At 37.6% G+C, this 9,494-nt stretch overlaps 1 protein-coding gene across 11 annotated transcripts in view; it reads left to right on the forward strand.

Moving 5' to 3' along the window:
* The first annotated feature begins 1,438 nt into the window (after window positions 1-1,438).
* Window positions 1,439-9,494, forward strand: part of LOC143026595 (uncharacterized) — a 321,375-nt gene continuing 313,319 nt past the window's right edge. For all 11 annotated transcript variants that reach the window (XM_076187254.1, XM_076187255.1, XM_076187256.1 and 8 more), the window contains exon 1: window positions 1,439-1,574. The gene's annotated coding sequence lies outside the window, so the exon portion shown is untranslated. The remainder of the gene's footprint in view (window positions 1,575-9,494) is intronic.

Raw genomic sequence — 9,494 nt, forward strand, 5'->3', positions numbered from 1 at the left:
GGCTCTAGATGTCCACGGAACTGGCAGATGGTTGGATAACCAACACGGAATTGGAGGTTCGATGTTACGTGACGTGCTGCTGCACAGGTTCACAAGGGGCAGACTCAGGTTTTACATTCATCTCCAGAAGCTGCGAAGGAGGGATGGATGATGCAATATTCTGCTGGAGTAAGACGAGGCTTCTGGTAGGTGAAATAGTGCGCATTCGAGAAAGCTATGACGGCAATCATTTGTGGCTAGACCAGAAATAAATGCGCATGCGCAGGGGATTGCTTGATTTTTATGTTTTTTTTTTCCTTTATTTGAATTATTTTATTATTTTGGTGTCATTGGCACAAACTGGCAGTGGTTGGTCAGGCTCTCCAGTGACTGATGTCAACTTTCCAGATTGTACAATCGATCGGGAAGAAGCTGTTTGGAGAGATGGGAGTAATGAGCATGTTTACCTTATCTGGAGAGTGCTTCGCGATAGCAGCAGAGTGAATCAAGGCAAATTATCAGCGTTCTCTTCCAATGATGCCATTGATCAGCCTACGTAATATCTACCGAACTATCAAATTTCGAGGGCCGTAGTACATTGTTCATATTACTGCATACAATAGTAATGAAATTATCTAAAGTCAAATAAATTGTAATGAAACTATCTTCGTAAGGCTTTATTAGAGTTCAGAATCAACCATATGTGCTACACCACAGTACCATGTTTACCGAATTATAACAAATTTAGTTATTGCAGGATGAAAACTTACAATGGACAATCCGCAATAATGCAGATTAGTACACTAAACCGCAAAGGATAAAACAAAACTAAATTTTATTCGTTTTATTTTATGACGTCCTGCATTTTTTTATAATATAAATGTGAATTGCAACAAGCACAGATAAAACTCATAAAACATTGGGAGTCTTCTTTTAGTCCAAATTTTTAGAGGGGTAGGCCTATATAATTTATAAGTGGTTACCTAGAGTTACGCCCATCGTTTTAACGAATATATTGTTCTTTGGCCCTTAACTTACAGTACATTCATATGTATCTAGACTGGTCTGAATGTATTCTTACGCAGCAATTATCGAACTTGCCCCATCAGAGATTTGAATTTGAGTATAAAGGAAAATGAACCAATATCATCCAATCTAATAAGTTTGTAGATTGATTACTTTTATCTGCAAGCCATACATCGTAGTAGTACACTAAATAATACGTTTGCATGTGTGAACTACTTTCACTAGCGCTTTCGATTTGTTGTTCCTCAGTCCTCTGAGGATAATCAATAAGGGAAAGACTACACACGGAAAAGGCACCAAGCTACAGGCATGTAAGAACATAAACGAATAGTAAAGATAGTTTTAAATATTCTGTAATAAGATTCAACTCTATCAGTAAACCCTTCCGAATGCTTTGAGTGTTTATGTTTCGTCGCTTATATGTATCAGTTTACCTATAGCTTGGTCGGCTTCATAGTGTGTGCCTAATTGTAAAATTCTAAAATTATGACTTTATTTCAACTATAAGCTTTTAAATTAACAGAAAATGGATTTAACTTATCGCCCAAGGCGACGGAGACCTCGTTAAGGTAAGGGTTATTGATATAAGGTGGTAAATATTTAAAAAAAAATTTGTTTACATCCCTCCATCCCGGGCGCCTGAGTGTCTGGCAGTTCCCCAACGTCAAACGAAAGGGACTTTGCAATGTGTTCGTATAGTTTTGTTATAAGGCATGTGTGGTATGGTTAACATCGTAATTATTTAAGTAGTTCAGTTATGTACATAGTTTGACCACTCATTTGTCACTTAGTTGGCGTAATGGTAATATGCGATCTCAAGTCAATCTGCGACTCTCTTCATATTTTGAATTGTTACTTCTGGAGACGTAGCTTATTTCAGTTCGGAGTACAATATTGTCTATAGGAAGTTACGTGTGCTCTATTAGTTGGAAAACGGTTACCCTGGTTAATTTTTGTTTCTTGGGTTCTCAAGTCCTTTTGTATCATGCAAGTAAGACTAAGGTCCTCATGTGTTGGAGTAGCTTTCAGAATGTTTGTAAAACTGATATCTTTGTTCAGCAGTACATATGTTTACAATGCTGTGAATGCATGTTTACACACAATATGGAAATATACTTTGCTATGCATTATTAGTTAGTAAAATGTTAGTCACTAGGTTACACAGTAGTAAGATAGGATCCAACTGTACTGGTGAGTTAAAGAAAGAGTGGCTTTAGCCCATGGATGTTATTGTGTGTGGCTCGACTCTCTGCTCACCTATGAACAAGTGGTGGAAAAATAAGAAATAACTTCTTTTATTGATCCCCAACTTGTCAGCCAGTAAATTAAGGTCTTAAAATATTGGCATGCCTGTTGTATCGGTCCTTGAATGTGGCGCGTGCATTCCAGTTGTCAATAATCCGGATGGCAAACCAACTTCCTTTGAGTGTTGTCCTACTGTGGTCCGTTTTATCAAGTTTCAGCGGTTGCGCTCAAATTATTTGTGTTCCTTTTGAAACACCTTGTATATGGAATGTCCTCGTAGGCATGCATCAGATAGAATGTCTCAATCATGTACCCCCCTCTTTCGCCTTTCTTGGAGTGTCTGCAGACCTAGCTGTTTACATCTTTCCTCATATGGCAATTCCTTTAACGCCCTTCATTGTACTTTTTCTAGGGTCTGGTCTCATTACTGTGTGTGCTGTGGATTGATATATATATATATATATATATATATATTATGTGTGTGTGTGTGGGGATGAGTGGATGTGATTTCAGTAGTAGAGCTTGGCATCAGCAGTGATTGGTTCTGATGGATAAGAAATAAAATCAAGAAAGGAAATTAAACCCAACCCCACATAATCTAATCAAATCTAACCTCAGTGATTGTTCATCCATGGGAAGTGTAATTTGTATCTTTGGTTTTGGACAATTATAGTCTTGTCTGGCAGCACAGTTTACTCCCCCCACCCATCCAAGGTTACCTAGCTTACCATCCTATTTCAATTTAATGGAAGGTTAAGAGACTATCTCATGTGACCCCCATGCAGATTTTTAGTTGTGCACACCTATGCGATACAGTAATAGAAATAAATAATTAATTCTATAAATTATAATACATCAACATAATATGCGATTTTCTTGGCAGAAATCAATAATAAAGTTACTATAATATATTTACTAACGAATGAAGTTGCAGTGGTTAAATGATACACCATGTTTGTTTTGATAGATGCCAAGGTCAAAGAAATGAAAGGATGATAAAATGATCTTTTCTAACCTAACTAAATGTAACCTAATCTATGCATTCAGTACCTCAAATTCTAAAAATCATCCGGGTCATTGTCATGGATGCTGACAGCCTGATTATTATTGTACCTCGGGCAATTAACAGATGATGGCAGAACCCCATGTTCTAAGTCCATGGAAGCCCTATTGTCTTTGTGACAGTGCTTATTAATGTCACCTGGAGTTGGAGAACACCTGATCCACAATGTGAAAGCCATCATCTAACTGACAGTGATTGGACTGGACAGACAATAACATGGCATCTGGACTATCCTACCGGCTTCATTTGTTAGTAGATTTGCTTGTAGCAAGGTTATTTATTTCCACCAAGAAAATCGCATACTACGTTCATGTATTATAAATTACAAAATTAATGTTTAATTTTCTAATTAATGCTATATTGCATAGGTGTGCACAACTAAAATTATATATATATATATATATCAATAAAAACACTAGGTACGTGTATTCACAAATGCGTAAGTAACCACTAGGAAAAGTAAACTAATGAAGCAGTGTTTTTTCGTACAAGTACATCTTCAGTGCTGATACAAAGAAGGAATTCCTTCTTTGCATCAGCACTGAAGGTGTAATTATACGAAAGCGCTCAGCTTCGTTAGTTTACTTTTCCTAGTGGTTACTTACATGCATATATATATATATATATATATTTCTGGTAAAACAGTTATTAGTACAGAAATTCAAATTTAGAAAACATTTTGCAGGCTATTTTGTTTTGAACACACATTTTGCTAATAATTTTCTTGCTGATTTGAATGAATATGATAATTGTATTCAGAGGAACTAATTTATTTTGTATTCCTCTTACTCTGCCCCTAATAGCCTTGGGACCGCATATGGAAATCAAGGGTTTGGGTGGGGGAAATGAGCAGAGTGAATAGTTTCCAGTAGAAACAAATGACAGATTAATTTTTATGAGTATACAAAGCATTGGATAAACATTTTATCTAACCTAAACTAGACTGAATCTTACCAAATATGGGATGATTATTACCTAGTCAGAGGGAAAGCCCAGTAAATTTTTAGAAGCGCACATGTACGTGATATAGCAATTCAAAAATAAATAATAATTTTGTAAATTATAATACATCTATGTAATATATGTTATTCTTGGCAGAAATCAATAATAGAAAAATTTGCTAAAAAGCTATAAACACACAAATGTAGCCGCTTTGTTTGCTTGAGACACTATCTTTGTTATGGTAGAGGTGGCCAAAGAAATTAAAATGTGATGAATTTGTCTTTTAACCTAACCTTACCTAACCTAACCTAACCTAACCTAACCTAACCTAACCTAACTAACCTGACTTGACCTGTATTTAGTTAATGCAGTACCTGTAATTCTAGAGGTCATCACTGTCATTGTGTCTGACCTCTGAATCTATAAAAAGATGGCATCTAAAGGAGTCTACATGACTTCATTCGTTTCTGCATAGGTTTTAGCAACATTTCCCGATACTGATTTCTGCCAAGAAAAATACTTATTGCATTGATGTATATTTATAAAATTAACCACTTCCATATGGTAACGCCTGCGTAGGCGGCATGAGGAGCAAGTGGGTACTCGATGCCGACGTCGGCATCTTGATTATATTTATTGTAGTCGTACCTACCTAACTTCCATTCTCTCTAAACTGGCTTCATCATATTTTCTATGGTTATCAAAATACATGGGTGAAAGAGAACGAACGATTGAGCACTGACTTTATTTTTTATAATGCGATTATTATGACACAACATCGCATGTCGGGCAGCTAATGCTGCCAGACGTGCGATGTGCCCCGGAGTGAAGAGGTTAATATTTAACTTTGTAATGCTGTAGCACGTGGGTGTGCACTTCTAAAAAATACTCAGAACCCCGTTAAGGAAGCATTGCCAGCGATTATTTGAAAAATTCTGGTACGTGAGCAAATTTTAGGTAAACATTTCAAAAGAATCTCCATGATGGTGGCAACACTCAAAGTTATACAACTTATTTTGTTTCTATTTTTTATACAGCATTAAATAGATAAAATATTAGCAACCTCTGGCAACCCCATTGCATAAAAAACATTCTCTATATTGAAATAGAGTCAACATTTCTATAGGTATTTCATTTTTTGCTACAGAATTGTGTTTATGGAGATATTTGGCAACTCCTCCCACCAGCATACCCCACTAAGACAGTGGACAGGGCACCAGTACTCTTGAAAAAGTCAAAGTAAGGTGACGTCGCCTCTGCCGCTCACACCATACGCAACAATTTTGATTCCTTGCCCTGTATTGTTGCTGTGATCATGGAAAAATTAACAAGAAACAAGAGAGTGAAGCGGCAGAATATAGAGAGGGCCCGTGAGTGCCTGAAATAGAAACAAGAAGAAGGAAAAAGAAAGAGGAGAAAAGCAGCACAGCTGCACCCAGCACTCCGCAACCATCTACTAGCCACACCCACCTTACACCTCCTCCACCCATGCCACACCACTCACCCTCACCTCACACCTCATCAGCAAAGAAGAGGAAATTGGAAATTTGCTATACATTGCAACCATCAAACAAATGATCGCAAAAAATGTTCGTGAAAATTTAAATCCCCCGTCCCGTAAAGCTTATGTTTTTGTTCTTTCTGTTGTAATATCTTTGGTTGTTCTTTATGGGTTTTTGTCATTTTTGTTTCATTTGAAAGAAAACATCATGCTCATTATTTTCTACATTAAAAAAAAAGATTTGAATTAAAAAAATTATGAAACCTGAATTTTGCAACAATTTTCAATTATTTAGAGAAATCAATGAAAAAAATTAGAGGTATTAGTTTGATAAAATGTATTCAATAGTTTTTGTTCCCCAGACTGTTAAGCTTTCATTTCATACCAAGCTGAATAATGTGGAAGGATTTTCCATTAAGTAATTAGAGCTTCACTAGAGCTTACTATATCTTCATTAAACATTCACTATGCTTTATATATACATGGGAGGAACACAATACCCAGAGGAATTATACACTGTAAGGGGGTAATTATACCTAAGTTCATTAACTACATATTTGAAAACTTAATTTTACCTACTCTATAAAGTGATGTGACACTCCCTAAAGCCCTAGGTTGTGCATATTACTTAGTCAGATTGGCTCTATCTCCCTCCCAAGGGCCCCCAGATCCTACAGTGGAGTGTATATTACCTAAGAATGGGGAGTAAAAACCCCTTCCCATTGTTGTACAAATAAGGGTGGTATAGTCCCTAGTAAGATATGAATTTCCTTGTTTTTCCTTGTACTCACCAGTGAATTGCATATTACCTACCTGAGGGGCAAAACCACCTAGACCTCCAAGTGGGGTGTGTGTTACTTAGCTATGGAGGGTGCATTTTGAACAGCAAAGCCTGACCCTTAGTCTAATGAGCATTACTAAACCGGTTCTCCTCAGTTGAGTGTGTATTACCTAGCATGGAGAGAAATATAACACTTCACCTTAATGAGATCACTATGCATACTGTTCTCATGCTCATTTGGAAGGATTTTTGATGAGGGAGTGGTGTAAAAATGTCCCTTCTCACCCTGTCCTGAGTCAGAATGTTAAGATATTGAATGGAAAGTTCCATGAGTGAACAGTGTTTTCAGCTGTACCAGGAAAGAGGTCTAATGTGAATGCAAGAAGCTAATTTGATGTATCAATGGAATTGCGAATATGATTCATGGGAAGATAGGTATCTAATTGATTTACAAGGGGAGAGGATGGCAGTGAGTTGGAAGTAAGTCTTAAAGGAAAGAGGCTGGAGGAAGTGGATAGCTTTAGGTATTTGGGGTTACATGTGACAGGAAAGTGAGGAGTGGAGGTAGAGTTAAATTGTTGATTGAGAGAAGCAAGTATGCCTTGGGTGATTAAAAAGTGTCATGAGAAATAAGCAAGGGGGTAATTGTGCCAATGGCTTTGTATGGGGCAGAGACTTAGAATTTAAGAGAGGCAGAGAAGAAAAGTTTGAATATGTTTGAGATGAAATGTCGGAAGTATGGTAGGGGTTACTTGGTTGGATAGAGTGAGAAATGAGGAGGAGAGCTGGATTGGAAAAGGAGATGGGAGATAGGGATGATGAGAGAGTATTGGGATGGTTTGGACGCATGGAAAGAATGAGTGATGAAAGATTACTAAAAGGTGTGGAAGGCAAAGGTTGAGGGAGTGAATTTAAGGATTACTAAAAGGTGTGGAAGGCAAAGGTTGAGGGAGTGAATTTAAGGGAAAGACCAGGTATAAGATGAATGGATGGATGGGGGTAAAAGGGGCATTGAGAAGGAGTGGAATGTCTGTTGAGCAAGGAATGGAAAATGCAGGTGATAGGGATGAGTGGAGAGTGGCTTTGTACAAGTGATACTATTATGCAAGGAAGGGAGGGGCGGGGATGGAGAGTAGGGGGTGTTTATGTGTGAATATTATTTTGATGCAGCCTGAAGGGATTTCTCCCCATCTACTCTTTTTCTGTATAAGGGGACATAGAGGGGGGTCGCCAATTAAGTGAAGTGGCCTTGCTGTAGATGCACTGTGTCTTGCTACATTGCTTCAGACCCAGCAGTGGGTGGGATATAGGGATGACCCATCATCCATAAGGAGCTAAGATGAGAGGGAGGAAAGGATGGTGGATGAGGGGAGTGGAATGGGTGGGAGTAGGTATGTGCCTTTGACTTGGCTATCTCCCTTATATGGGTGAAAAAGCTCTTGGTATATAGATAGATATCTAATTGGATAAAATGAAGTGACAGTGACTATTTAAATGCATTCGGTTCATGGAAAAGAAGTGTTTGCACTCAATAAAGATACATGACTTGCAGTCAGCCAAATGATATGGAGTAAAGAGTTATGTGAATGGAATATAAATTAACATGGCCAGAAGGGATTTCTCCTTGTCTTCTCTATATTTGCATGAGGGAATGAGGAGCAAGGGTCACTGTAAGTGAAGTAGTTGGTCTTGCTGTGGATGTGCCTTGTCTTGCTGCATTGTTTCTGAGTTGGAGAATGGGCAGAGGATAAGGATGACCCTTAATTCATGATGAGCAAAGATGAAAGGGATGGGAGTGGGATAGGTGGAATGGGTACATGACTTGGCTGGCAGTCTCCTTTGTTAAAAGGGAAAGAAGCCAATTGGTATAGAGGTTGAAAGTTGTGGGTTGATCATGAACTTATACATTTATGAGCAGTTCATTCCACATTTAGAACACACATAAACACCACATGCATTATCTGCTTTGATAGAGGATATTTGGGACATGCAAGGAAAAATCATAACTATTTAAAGTCATATCTGATTATTGTAGATTGAGCTGGATGTTTTTGAAGAGCTGCATGTGTGATGTGTATGATTGAAAAAAGTCTGAGCTTCAGGAAGTTTACCAAATAACCATATAATCAATTTGCAATATATAATGGGAGTGTTGATTTATGTTGTTTATTGCTTTGGTGTGTTTTCACTTTTTCATTTTTGGTTTTTGCTATTCATAAGGTATGACTGGTGGTGTCAAGAATCTATAGCATCACCAAATTATTTAATCTGCTTGTTGGTACACAGTTTTGATAGTTAATCTATACATTTAGAATGTGAACAGCAACAGCCATCAGCTAGGACTGTTCTTCTTAGTTGTACTTAAGATAGCTCAATGGTAGGACAGTGACAGGTAGTGATCTTGCTAAATGGACAGGAAAGCTTTCCATTTTCAAACCTTGTCAGCACACCTCCATCAGGAGATATATCCCTGAGAGCTGACACTGCCTCTGATCTGGACCCTAGATAGATGGGTGTGTGTATTTACCTAGTTGTATTTTATGGGAAGGGGAGCTATGCTCGTGGTGTCCCGTCTTTGTATCTCATTTTATCTAAACTATTTTTGAATTCATGTATTGTTTTTGCACACACTACTTTCTCATCCAACTTGTTCCAACTGTCTATTACCCTGTGAGGAAAGCTGTTCTTTTTCAGATCTCTTCTATAGCTGTCTTTCTTGATTTTCTTTCCGTGTCCTCTTGTATTTCTATCATCCCATTTTATTAAATCCTCTCTATCAATAATTTCTATGCCTTTCATGATTCTGTAAATAGCTATCAAATCTCCTCTCTCTCTTCTTTGCTCTAGTGTCTGTAGCCTCCTCTTCCTCTTTTAATTTCTTTTCAAAACATCTTTTTATTACTTTCAAAATTTTCTGTCATACCCATTTCACATCTGCTCTCCTCTTTGCCTCCTTT

Source organism: Oratosquilla oratoria, chromosome 6, assembly GCF_046742065.1.
Source record: "Oratosquilla oratoria isolate Oo_2021 chromosome 6, ASM4674206v1, whole genome shotgun sequence".
Lineage (NCBI taxonomy): Eukaryota > Metazoa > Arthropoda > Malacostraca > Stomatopoda > Squillidae > Oratosquilla > Oratosquilla oratoria.